The 14,366-nt window shown below is 34.9% G+C and overlaps 1 protein-coding gene across 2 annotated transcripts in view; it reads right to left on the reverse strand.

Annotated features, from left to right (window-relative positions):
• LOC138328027 (zinc finger protein GLIS2-like) overlaps positions 1 to 14,366 on the reverse strand; it is a 46,434-nt gene that overhangs the window by 30,083 nt on the left and 1,985 nt on the right. Inside the window, exon 1 of one of the 2 annotated variants that reach the window (XM_069274604.1) lies at positions 5,132 to 5,228. The exons of the other annotated variant lie outside the window; for it this stretch is intronic. The gene's annotated coding sequence lies outside the window, so the exon portion shown is untranslated. Of the gene's footprint in view, positions 1 to 5,131; positions 5,229 to 14,366 lie in introns of those variants that run through there. 2 annotated transcript variants of the gene reach the window in all.

Here is a 14,366-nt window from a genome sequence, read left to right on the forward strand (position 1 = left end):
TTCCCGGAAACAAAAATGAAAGTAACGTTAAGTTTTCGTAGAAAAATAAATAAAATGAAACCTTTATTACCTCATTTATTTGGTTAAAATAAAACTTCAGTTCATAATCAATCATTAGTCGATCATCAGTCACTTGCTTGGATGTGACAATCGATCATGAAAATACAACCGATTCCCAACACTACCAGGTATACAGTACAGTGTTCCAAGTCAGTTTTTCAGTTTTCTGTACTCCCCTACCTGAAACAAGAATTCCACAGAAGTGGATGTGTTGCCTGCACAGCATCCCAAAATACTACTATTTACAGTTGAAAATATAGTTAATAATTAGGTGTAGTTATCAAGTCTCGTAACTCTTGCCAATTTTGATGGATTTTGACCAGTATCGAACCCATCTAAGATCTAATTGATATAAAGCAATATACCAAAATTGGTTGAAATTGGACAACAAATGACAACAAATACTAAAGTTTATGAGTGGAAACCATGGATTTATCTGTTTTAATGATTTAAAAGTCCCATAACTCCTGCAAATATTGACGGATTTTGATCAGTATCAAACCCATCGAAGATCTCATTGATATAAAGCAATATACCAAAATTGGTTGAAATTGGACAACAAATGACAACAAATACTAAAGTTTTTGAGTGGAAACCATGGATTTATCTGTTTTGCCGATTTTGAAGTCCTGTAACTCTTGCAAATATTAATGGATTTTGACCATTATTAATCTCATCCGAGCTTATTGATGTAAAGCAATATACCAATTTTTTTTTTGAAATCAGACAATAAATATTTAAGTTACAAAAATGTGGGTACAATGCCATATTTAAGGGGTACCTATATTTGCATATTTTTCTCATGTGTTTTCTTAGGTAGAAAATAACAAGAGGCCCAAGGGCCTTAACGGTCATCTGACTACCTTGACAATAGTCATATAGGAAATTAATTAGATATAGTAGCCATCTTCAATTTGGGACAACCAGAGATTAACTACACTTTGTCAGCACCAGGTAAGGATCATATTTCATGCAAGTTTCAGCCAAATGGCACAGGTAGAACTTGAGAAGAAGTTCAAAATGTGTTTTCAAGATGGCGGTTGTGGAGGCCACCTTGAATTTCGGATCAACCCCGAAAAATAACAACACTTTGTCAGGATCATTTCATTAAAGTTTCAGCCAAATCGCATCAGTAGAACATGAGAAGTTCAAAATGTGTAAAGTTAACACACAGCGGACAACGCACGGCAGACGTCAAAGGACGAAACATGACGACTGTAGGTCATCCTGACCCTTCCGGGTCAGATGACCTTAAAACAAACTGTAACATATATTTTGCTAAAGGAGGAAAAAAAACGCAAATGAAACCAGATCATGATGTAACAACATTTTATCAATATCATATTAGGATCATTTCAGGCAAGTTTCAGCCAAATAGGACCAGTAGAACTTTAAAGTAACAAAACTTGGTCTGGACCATGTCAGGATCATTTCAGGCAAGTTTCAGCCAAATAGGACCAGTAGAACTTTAAAGTAACAAAACTTGGTCTGGACCATATGTCAGGATCATTTCAGGAAAGTTTCAGCAAAACGCACTGGTAAATCTTGAGAAGAAGTTCAAAATGAGTTTTCTGCGGCCATCTTGGATTTCGAATTGGGCCGAAAAAATAACAACACTTTGTTGGTACCATATATGTCAGGATCATTTCGTTTCAGGAAATAGTTTCTGTCTCAGGGGACAATAAAAGTGCTATTATCCTAATATCCATTCAATAAAGGTATATATTATTGCCAAAAAAGGAATGATATTATCAATTCAAAAATGCTCATACCATTTTTTTCTTCATAGTTCATACTTATACCAGTTCATACAGTTTACTTAAACAGAGAGTGGTAATATTTACTTGCTGTGAAAAACGATAACTGTAATCCAAACAAGTATTGTGAATGCGTCATTAACAGTTTTTATAACCTGTATGACGTCGTTCAATAAAGAAAAAAATGTGTTAAAATGTTAATCAGCACAACAGGACATAAGGGTTCACACAAAAAACAGAAACTTATACCTGACCATAATTACTAATTGTGAAACTCCTAATTATAGGACTTTTTCAAACTGAGATGGCGTAACCATTTAGTGTTTTAATATACACTGATTTTCTGAGAACAGTAACCGTGATTAGCTTCCATGACCTCAATGCCAGCCCAGAAACCCAACATTGTATCCTCACGATGTGCTAATGTGTAGCTTCGTGGAAATTCATAGAAATATTTTTGGGAAATATATATTGGCTTGTCAAAATAAGTAGCCATGAAATCTTGCAATTGTTTGGTGTTGTAACCTCATCTTAGGCCATCGTTATACATTTTCTGATGTTATTAATGTTTTTAAGAAACCTTTTTCTCTGATGAAAGGTAGTGGGCCTTTAAATCTGATTAATTTATTGCAATGCAGATGCCTTGACTGGCATCTCATAGTGATAAAAAAGGTACCAGGTGCATCATGGAAGGTGTTTCCTGTTTGTTTTCAGCAGTAATACTGGCATCATATGGTTTGTTGTGTCCCTAAATGGGAAAGGTTGGACATTTGCAGGATCATACCAACAAATGACAATGTCCAATTGCTTTGCATTGCCGAGACGGATAAAGCCATATCATCAAGAGCCGCGAGGGCTGCAATGGTTTATCATTTTGTTACCTTATCCTACTATTAGCCTCCACGTCTGAAGTCACGCTAAAGTACTTCTCAGGTCCGGGTTTTTCTAGTTGGTATCCCTGTTGTCCTTTAAAACCCATCTAAAACTGGTACGCCTAATTGACCCTGGCTTTTAATTCAAGCAAAACTAATCAAACCAACACCATACAAGAGCCAAATCAGTTCTTACCATCGGCCAAATGCTGCAATCTAATAACAAAAAGAGAGGGGTCGAAATTCTTTCGGAAGTATGTCACAGGAATGTTATTTACAGTAGGATTCCCGCTTAGATTGAATATGTCATTTTCCGGGAACAAAATATGCAAATTGGAGTATTCGATATCTCGGAGATGACATTTTGCACCTCCGTTTGACCCACACAAAGTATGTGAATACCCTCGGGTAGAATCGTTTCCGTTTTTTTTTTTTTTTTTCTTTGTTAATACGTAAATTTTTTACACTTAAAAATGAGTCATAAAGTAATTATTTTCCCCGAAGCTGTAAATCGATTTTAATTGTTTAATAACAAAAATATTCCATATTAGATTGTGTTTAAGTTTGATCGACAATGACAGATTGAGATTTGAGAAACAGCTAAACGATCGATATCAAATGCAATTAGATTCTACTAAACAGGATTGGATTTGTGTCTACAATTCTGAACCTAAATAATAAACAAATTTACGTACATTTGCCTGGCAAAATGAACTTACGATCGTGATTAAACTTCAAAGTGCCGATCAACTAGTAGTGTTGTTTTAACATGTGTATATGAATTCAAAAATGGCGGCAGGTGATGAATCCATGCGTTCACTCGACCTAAATGTGTTTTTGAGAATTTTCCCTGTATTTTTGATCTATACGGTGAATAGCTTGATAACATTTCAGAAATTAATGCATATTCAATTAGCAATGAAACAACGTAGCAAGTATCTTTTTGTATCCTAAGCTTACATACTGTACGAAACTTGCGGTAGTCATTGCACGCCGACTTTGCATGCTTTTATGTCTCGTTCAACGAGACGCTTGATACGCACATGTCTGTCGTAGTCAACAAGACTCTGGTTGAACGAGACTACTCATCATGAATGGCGATTGTTGTAAGGAAGCATGGTTTCTCCAACCGATCGCGAACTAAGGTACGTTACGTTAATATATAAACATATTTCAAAATGCAAATGCTTTAATTAGATGTTTGAGTCAGTGAATATACTAAAGTTATGATCAACCGCTGCTGATGTAAATCGTAACAGCGTCGAATACCTTTGCAGATTCATGCATAAAATAACAAGCCATACTATAACGTTAATCTGTTACCAGGATGATTTCTAGTAAAAGCGAAGTATCTTGAAACATATATCGGCGAATTTCGCTAAAAATATATTGCAACATTGAAAAATATTCGATTTTATTTTTAGAATTTCCCAAATATTTTATTCAAATAACCGGAGGTCATGTAAAAGTCTATGCAAATACACGGAGTTGAAAAACAAAGATAAAGAAGGAAAAAATCGGGACCGCAGAATTTTATGCAAATAACCGAAATATTCGAATAACCGTTATTCGATTATGTGGAGTCCTCTGTAATGCCTACAACATAGTACAACCTTACATAATGTTCTCAGGAAATCTAGTGGGAGGAAGCCAACAACAACTAATCACCTACAGATATTAAAGACATTAATAGTAACAGATGAAAAAAACTCTCACTTTCAATACATGTTTTATAAATTACAGGTCAAAAATCAAATTATATTTGATGCATAATTTAACATCAGCTAGACAGGCATCAATTAATATTTATCAATATAAATTAAATTTCCCTTCATTATATGTGCTTTCACTGCTTTATATTTGAACAGTACACAGCAATGATGTTCTGACAAAAAATTCTGATGTCATATTGTAAGGCAATGAATTTCTAGACAGATTAAATTTGAAAATAGATCCATTTATTAAAAGAAAACAAAATAGCTGACACCTGGTCTGACAACTATAATCCAGGATCAGCTAAGATCTAATCGATTCTCTCATCTGTGGAAGAATAAATATGCTCAGAGTGTCAATTCCCTGTATCGGCCGAGGCAAGTACACAAAACTATATCAACACCCTATAGTTCTCCATTCAAAATCTTTGTTAACATATGTGTGACAACCTACATATATGCCGCTGTTGGATTTTTCCAATTAATCTATCCACTAACACTTTGGATGGTAATCTCTTTCAAGTTGACTTTTACAGGTATTCGAAATGAAAACATAAGCATTATATACCGGGATACCATGTTCTAGAACCCCCCCACTGAGAAATTCCGAGACCCCACTAGGCTTTCAAGTTGACCCCCTATGAAGAATAGAAAATAAACAAACAATAACTACCTGGCCAATTTCAATTGCAAATCCACAATAGCTAGGTGTTAAATGGGCTTTCCTTACCTGATATGTAGGAGAGGGGCCCCCGATTACTGCCAAATGTAAACAATCATTACCGCGCTTGAAGAAAATCACCTGGTCGTTGATAATGGTATTCCTGGGACATGTTAATGTATATATATTACACAGACTGGAATTATATTGCTATATTCTACCTGTAAGATCCTATCTAATGCTCATCAGTCTTTATACATTTTAATCATGCAGCATATAATGTAGATACTTAACTCAATCATTAATTATTTATACAAAGTCTCTGTTCAATCAAGTAGCAAACACAACTGGATTATAAGTCATAATTTATATACTGAACTTCTAAAAATGTTATTGTAAATGAGATATGTACGCCATTCAACATAATCCCAGAGGGGTCTTTGCGCCCACCTATGAAATTTGGAAGAAGGAACATTTCCCTGTTTTTTTCTTTTTTCCTTGAAATATTTAAAACAAATAGGAAAACCTCACATTAAGTCTGCTTAGAAGCAACACACTTCAATATGTCAAATTCAAGATGACTCCTTTCCATGATGTCATTGGATTTGTTCTATTTGCAAAATTATATATAAGTATCAAGTATACTCTGAACATTAAATTTTTTTAGGAAGTGTCAAAATTCAAGATGGCTGCTAATTATATAATAGGCCAATTAAGTTGTTTTCTGATCGTTTGCAAAATACAATAGGTAGAACTATAAGAACCAAGAGTAATCTACATATGAAATTTCAGAGAGACTCCTCAATAGATTATGTGAAATAGTGATAAAAAAAACTTCCATTAACAAAATCAATGATAAACAAATTTTAATCCAGAGACAAATAGTTATTTATAGTTGAAAATTTTGTTAATAATTAAGTGAATTCCCATAACTCTTGCAAATATTGATGGATTTTGAGATCGAAGCATCAAACCCATCTAATTATAATATCTCATTGATATAAAGCAATATACCAAATTTGGTTGAAATCGGACAAATTACACTAAAGTTGTCAAGCGGAAACCATAAATCAAAGATTTTAAAGTCCTGTAACTCTTGCAAATATTGACGGATTTGCCAGTATCAAATCCATCTAAGATCTCATTGATATAAAGCTACATACCAAATTTGGTTGAAATTGGATGATAAATATTTAAACATGGATTTATCTGTTTTGACGATTTTAAAGTCCCGTAACTCTTGCAAATATTGACGGATTTTGACATTATTAACGTCATCCAAGATCTCATTTATATAAAGCAATATACCAAATTTGGTTGAAATCGAACTATAAATACTAAAGAAATCGAGCGCAAACCGTTTCCTTGACACTGATGCTGACATAGTGATACAGGCAACACAAAAACCAAGATAGCTGCCAATTGCCTATTGGCCATCTTATTGTCTGATTCCAATTCCATAATTGACATATGTAGCGGGATTGGACTAGGTTGATCATTGATAACTATAGGTAGCTCAGTCGGTAGAGCACTCGGCTAGTGTTCGGAGGGTCCCAGGTTCGAATCCCGGTCTGGCCGCTACATTTTCTCCTTTCCTGTTACAGAATTGGCACTCAACTAAATAACCCAGGGTGTTGGTGTTGGAAGGGTCTTGTATGTTTTCCAGGGGAGGCTTTGAGAAAGGAGGGAGGAGTGTAGCGAGATTGGACTGGGTCGATCATCAGTGACTTATCTAATGGGTAGCTCAGTCTGTTGAACACTCAGCTAGTGTTCGGAGGGTCCCGGATTTGAATCCCAGTCTGGCCGCTACATTTTCTCCTCTCCTGTTACAGAATTGGCGCCCAACTAAATAACCCACAGTGGTGGTGTTTGGAGTCTTGTATGTCTTCGAGGCCAAAGACTTCGAGAAAGGGGTGTAGTGGGATTGGACTGGGTTGGTAGAGCACTCGACTAGAGGGTTTGGATGGTCCCGGGTTCGAATCTCAGTCTGGCTGCTACATTTTCTCCTCTCCTATCAAATATACACAATTATAGGCCAAGGGAAACCTACATATAAAATCTGAGATTCCATTATTACTTTCGGAGAAAAAGCGGTAGCAAAAATTGTTTACAGATAGGCAGTGCAGTCGACCGATGGCAATTTGAATTGCCTTCCTTCTGATGATGTTGGGCTAATATTCATGCACCTATCATATAGTAAGTCCATAAACTGAAAAAAAAATTAAAGTTAAGTAGTTCCTATAGATTCATATTGTTGATTTAACAAAAAGCTCCGGCTATGAATAACAATATGTACCAGTACATGTGCAATATCAGATTCTCATTATATCTACTATCTATCTTGTCTCCCTTGAATGATTACAAATCACCCCTGCACTACCAAAAACAAACATCTGTCACCTTACATCAAAACAACCATACTAAAACCAATTATGACATGAGATCAATGGTATACTGAAACCTATAATTAAACATTTCCCCTAATTTTCCCCAGGACTTTTTTCCACTTTCTTTTCATTACACATGGTATCGCAGAAACCCTTTATATGAATCTGCATGAAGATCTTTCAGTTTTCGAATATCGAACTTCAATGATGACCAACTGTCAATTGACTGTTTTGGTTATCAGATCAAACATCCACATTAAGTGATAGTTAGACCAAAGAAAACACACCTGCACATCATGAATAAAGAGAAACTTTCATTGCAATAAAGTTGGATCAAGTTGGACCTGCAATTACATGTATTCAATCCGCATAGTTATTGAAATATCATACTTGATAACCATGTTATACCTTTCAGTATAGACCTTTGTAATTCCAGCATAGTTACAGAACATGGTCAATTGAGTAGTCTTATTATCATTTTAACTATAAAAAGAATTAAGTCATTTCTCAGTATATTTGACTCCTGTCATTACACCTATCGGTCTCATTGAAGAATCTTAGCACATATCACACCTGTGACTTGAACAAAGGTCAAGGACATTTATTCGAACAAATTAAACAGTCCTTCATGCAAACATGCTACCTTACATTTGCTACCAGGTATAAAGTAGAAGTTGCAAATATATACATATTGATCGAAGCAAAAAAAATAATCTCAGATGAACAAAACAGATCCAAAATGGAATAGACAATTCTTTCTCTTACCTTGGACATTGGACAGAGAAACCTATATATAGTGTTGGGAATCGGTTTAGATTTCATCATAGATGGGTTGCCATGAAGGCATTTTGTTTTCATATTGGATTTATTCTACATAGTGTATAATACTATTTTATTATCAGATTGACTCAAGTAACAATCTTTATTGATGAACATATTAGGCCAAAAAAATAATATGTCTGTTTAGGGTTACCCGACCAACCCTAATTTTTACTCTCGACCCTAACTTTTTCGCACTTTTCTACAAACAAAAAATATTTGAAAGTCGGGATATCAATCTCAGACTCTGGTTCCGGTCAATATTTTAGAGCGAAAGACAAAAATCTGTCCCACCTACCGCTCCTATTTTTTGAGTGAAGAGAGAAACAGCATAAACTCTACTCTCTAAGGAAAAATGAAAGTAGAATTCCTACTTCCTGTTTTGATACCAATCATCGATGTTGATGCATCATAATCGATTAATCGTAATTGGTTATCTTTTTAGATACGACATCGATTATAATTGATCATTGTGACAACACTATGTCTTAATACTTCCTGTAAAATTTCTTTTATCCTACCAAGGGTTAGTCACCATATAATATGATCAATGTTATGATGTCATGACATTATTATAATGACAGTCTTCAAGTGTACCAATTAACTATCAACTGTATACATTGTATAATCATTAAATCAATATTTAATAGGTGTAATAGGTAAGAGACTGAGATCACAGCTCTTGATACCTTTATTTCAAATGACAACTAGAATATACAAAAAACTTCTTTCATCGGCTTAATTCAATTTCTGAGACACTGTGATTTAAGATAGACCATCCCTTCTGGTTTCCTCTCAAGGATTTTGTTCTTTTTTTATATTTTGATTATAGGTATACCCTGATCACAAATACCACATAAAAATCATATGTCACCGAGTTAATTTTTCTTCCATGGTTGCTTAAAAATATGTACTAATGACATAAATTTCCGGATTTTAAGGATTTTTAAATAAATAATATTTCCTCCGTGTAACATCTATTAACATATAAAGAATATGCCCGTAACATGTTCATACCTTGAGTAGGTAATAAAGAATTCATAAATATATCAAATAAGCTGGGTTTTACACAATAAAATGAAATATCATTATTTAACAAGAGATCCCAGAGGGATCTTGGCGCCCACCAAAGAATGATCTATGTCTGACAATGGAAAGAGGGATCTTTTCTCTGCTTTTCAAACTTTTGCAAACATACTACATATAAAAATTTGAGACAGTACTTTCTGAGAAATAGCAGTAACAAACTTCAACTATCAAAATCCAAGATGGCTCCTTGGCGGCCATCTTGTTGATCGATCGGTCCCAAATCGAAATAAGCACAACTAGGGCCCTAGGGGAACCTATATATATGAAATTTGAGACAGATCCCTTCAGTACTTTCTGAGAAATAGCGATAAGAAACTTTAAGTATCAAAATCCAAGATGGCTGCCTGGCGGCCATCTTGTTGACCGATTGGTCCCAAAATGCAATATGCACAACTAGGGCCCAAGGGGACCTACATATGAAATGTGAGACAGATCCCTTAAGTACTTTCTGGGAAATAGCGATAACAAACTTTAAGTATCAAAATCCAAGATGGCTGCCTGGCGGCCATCTTGTTAACCGATTGGTCCAAAAACGCATTATGCACAACTAGAGCCCTAGGGAAACATACATATGAAATTTGAGAAAGATCCCTTCAGTACTTTCTGAGAAATGAAGATAACAATCTTTAACTATCAAAATCAAAGATGGCTGCCTGGCGGCCATCTTGTTGACCGATCGGTCCCAAAACGCAATATACACAACTAGGGCCCTAGGGGAACCTACATATGAAATTTGAGACAGATCCCTTCAGTACTTTCTGAGAAATAGCGATAACAAGAATTGTTTACAGACGGACGGATGGACGGACGGACGGACGGACGGACGGACGGAAGGACCACGGACAAAAAGCGATTTGAATAGCCCACCATCTGATGAAGGTGGGCTAAAAATTAAATGCGGACCAAATTTTAGTGAAAAATTGCATCAAAATAGTCATGTATCCTTTTTTTCTGAAAAATCGATTTTTTATAATTTCTATAAAGATTGACCTTTATGCAGTAAGAAAAACTTATAAAAAGTATACCTCGCCTTAATATTTTTCAAAATATCACCGATTTTCTTTCTAATACCCCTTAAATTTTGGCCTGAAAACGTTAATAGGTGAATCTGTAAATACTTCCATATAATGTGTATTTATTTCTATTCTGCAAAAAGATAGGTATACAATTAAAATGATAACGGTCATTCGTTTGTTACTACTGACGTGAAGTTTTTCATTTTGTTTAGTGGCTATTATGATTCTTCGATTTAACTTAATGCACGAATCTTCAAAATTATACTATATTTACCAATTGCCACACATTTAGATTGATATACTTCAATTAAACAGTCGGAAAGGTTCCAGACGAAATATTTGCTCGAATGCCGATGTCAAAAGCGAGTTATAACAGATGGGTACGGAGAAATAAATTATGTTTGTCGGGATCCGGATAGCAACGTTACAAACGTATGATGTCACAGAAGGAACGGTCTACGTAAATGTAAAATTCTATTGCTATGAGAGCTAATATGAAACATCACTTTGAGCAAATTATAAATATAATCACTTGAAAAATTAATCAATCAATCAATGGACGAATCTTCAAAAGCCAGTTCAGACTAATGAGGAAAAACGGTATAAAGCTAGTATATTAATAATCCGAAATAAAAGGCCAAAATAATTTAATAAATTCAAAGTAAAATCAAAATCATTTCTATGGAATATATATTCAGCCACTATAGGGCCTTCTTCAGTCCGAAATAACACTAACACAACGTGTTCGTCTAAATGTTTGTTTACATCAAAAGCCAGTTCAGACTTATGATACATATATCTATATATAATATAATATATAATATATATATATATAGTCATCATGTGATTATCAACTTATCCTTTATAACATTTCATCACAGTGTAAATAATACTGGGGTGTTTCCTTCATGAAGAATGAATGTACCAATTAATTCACCTAATATAGTAAAAACCAGATAAAAGGGAGGAGCTGTAACTCCCTGTGGTTTAAAGCTATATACATGTATATGTGCATCCTCCATAGTGAATTAATTGACAAATTACACACACTACAAATATAACAGGTGGAATTTCCCTTAAAGCTAGCATCTTAACCTATCGTAAATGCATTGACAGATTTTGACAAATGGATCAAAAAATTTAATGTAGAAGTGAAATACACATCATTACTTATAAATTAAGCTACAACTTGGACCCTGGTTTTATTGGAATCTAGCTGATCTAGCTCAACTAACATATAATTGGACAGAGTCGATCATTGGTACCCAGGTTGTTCAATCAAGTACAGTATCCAGCTTTAGTTAAAAGATACCAGGTTTGAATCCCGGAACAGCCCCTATACATTTTCTCCTCTCCTGATAAAGAATAGTCAAAGGGTCTCATATGTCTTTGAGGACAACTTCTTTGTAAAATAGGGGTAAGAGTATATGTTGTGGCATTTGACTGAGCCAATCATCAGTGACCAGGTAGCTCAATCAGTACTCCAACAATGTAAAAGGTATAGCACGACGAGACACTTTTGGAACATTAAGTCGTGTCTAACCTCTAATTTCCAATAGGCCATTTACTCGATGCTGAGGGTAACATTTTCAAAGTTTGGATTGTGACAATATAAAACGTTAAAATCATATCTAAATATTCATCGATGTCAAATACCTACCTCTTTTTCATAGATAAGGAAGAATTTTGACAAAATCAGCAGTAAAATCTATCTAAAACAAACATTTACATCTCCTAACGTAAACGTTCATGACCCAGACAAAACTTCATGTTGATAGCAATCCAGCCGCTAAATAAAAAAAAAACGAATTGCGAAGTCCCCAAAAAGCTTGACTGTCTTTAATTTACTTGTATTCTGCTGTGCCGTTTTTTGTAGTAACCAGTCGCAATATTGAAAACTAAGTCAAAATAAATTTAAAGGATTTGTCTTATCTTATCCGCTTAAATACTATTTTATGAGGCCTCAAGTTATATATGTTTTTACTAGATAAATGGGATAATTGATACCTAAACTGTAAGTACACATCGATGTTATCACTGTTAGAGCTATTAATATTGATATAATTGCATTTTTCCTTCCGCTTCATCTAACGTCAGAAGCTGCATCAAAGAAATAAGCCTTCGGAAACGAGAGTCGACAATCAGCAAAATAACGTCTGATAAAAAAAACGGCTGACCAGTCAACTCTCATGTTACGGAAGTACTCAATCAGTAGAACCATGGCTAAAATATTGTTGGGATGTTCTGGGTTGATCGCCGACGACCAGCTCAACTGCTAGAGCATTTGGCTACTATTTGGATGGTCTTGGGTTTGAACCCCAGTCCAGCAAAGCATTTCCCCTCCTATTGTACTGACATTGCATTAAAGCTGACAATGCAAGTTAAAAAGTATACATTTGAGAATAAAAAAAAAATAAAGTTTTTTTCAAGTTTTTTTTCAAAATTTGTTACTGAGACAACCCCTTGCATTTCTGAGGACGGGCAGTCGCCATTTTGTTTAAACTCTGCTTGGATACACCACCGGGTACCGACCCCTATATAAAGCGCGTGAACCACGCACACGTGCAATCAGTCGAACGCTTGCTGATCAAGGTGTAACAACTAACACTTGACCGGCTCTAGATCTACTGTACTATATACCCAAGAGGTAAAAATGTTAAAATGGTTAGTTCTTTCCCTGTTTTCTCAAATGAAGTTTCCAAGAACCATATAAAGATCTATACAGTTAAATTAAAAGTAATGAATGAATTTATACCTTCTTTCCACGTGCGAAATCCATTTTGATTATAACGTAAACAAACACGGAAATTCTAATAAGGAGATAACATTGTCAAACTAAAAATAAATACTGCACTCACCTGACAAGGTTTCATTGAACTAATATTGTCCGCTAGATCCCAAAATATGTCAAATACGAGCTAATAAAACACTTCAATATACATTATATATTACACGCACATGTACACGTGTGTACCTTTGGTAGCGTCACTTGTTCGGGACAGGTGGTCACGTGCAAGTGGCCAGTCGAGTACATCGGGTACGATAGTATACGTGGAGATATGTGGACGGATTATTATCAGGATTTTTATTCATTGTGTACTGTGGAAAGTTAAATTTGTGAAACATCTAAATGACAGCTTAGAAGAGTTGACATGTTTGCTTCGTAAAACAAACCATACACTTATTTACAGGTAAGGGGTTTTGTTTATGTATTAGTAGGCGATACACAGCGGACAACTTGTAGGTGTATATGTACATGACTGAGCGCACGTGTGTCGATTCACGCGCTTTATATAGGGGTCGGCAGGAGTCTTGTATCCAAGTAGAGTTTAAACAAAATGGCGTCTGCCCGTCCTTAGAAACGCAATGGGCTGTCTCAGAAACAAATTTTGAAAAAAAAAAAACTTCAATATTTTTTTTTTAATCTCAAATGTACATTTTTTAACTTGCATTGTCAGCTTTAAGAATCAATCATCAATGTGTCAAGTGGTTGCATAAATGAGATTTAAAGCTTTAAATAGATATATCAAACATTTGCATGCAAACAGTATGTAGATTAAATTACTTTGATAATGTATCGATCCTTAAAAGACAATATTAAAGTGAATTGATAGACCTAATCTTCTGTGAACCATTGCCATTGCCCTGGCATGGATTACCAGATAACCTTCAGTGAAACCAAGTCGGATCTCCCTTAATAACGACAACAAATGACAAGACGTTACATACAAGAAAAAGTTAGTGACAATTAGGGCTGAAACGATTAGTCAAATAATCGGAGGCGATTAGATTAATGAAGCTAATCGCTGATAATGGATTAAAGATTTTATTAATCATTAATCGTAACATGCATAGCAAGTGCATTGTAAGCTGACTAAACACGTTGACAGATCATGGATTTCTGAGTGAGCCATTCCGACTGGAGTTTCATCTTTTTATGTACATGTTTTGAACTCAACAAAACATATATGATGTGAGAAATACTTGTTAAAT

This window comes from Argopecten irradians, chromosome 7, assembly GCF_041381155.1.
Source record: "Argopecten irradians isolate NY chromosome 7, Ai_NY, whole genome shotgun sequence".
NCBI classification, from domain to species: Eukaryota; Metazoa; Mollusca; class Bivalvia; order Pectinida; family Pectinidae; genus Argopecten; species Argopecten irradians.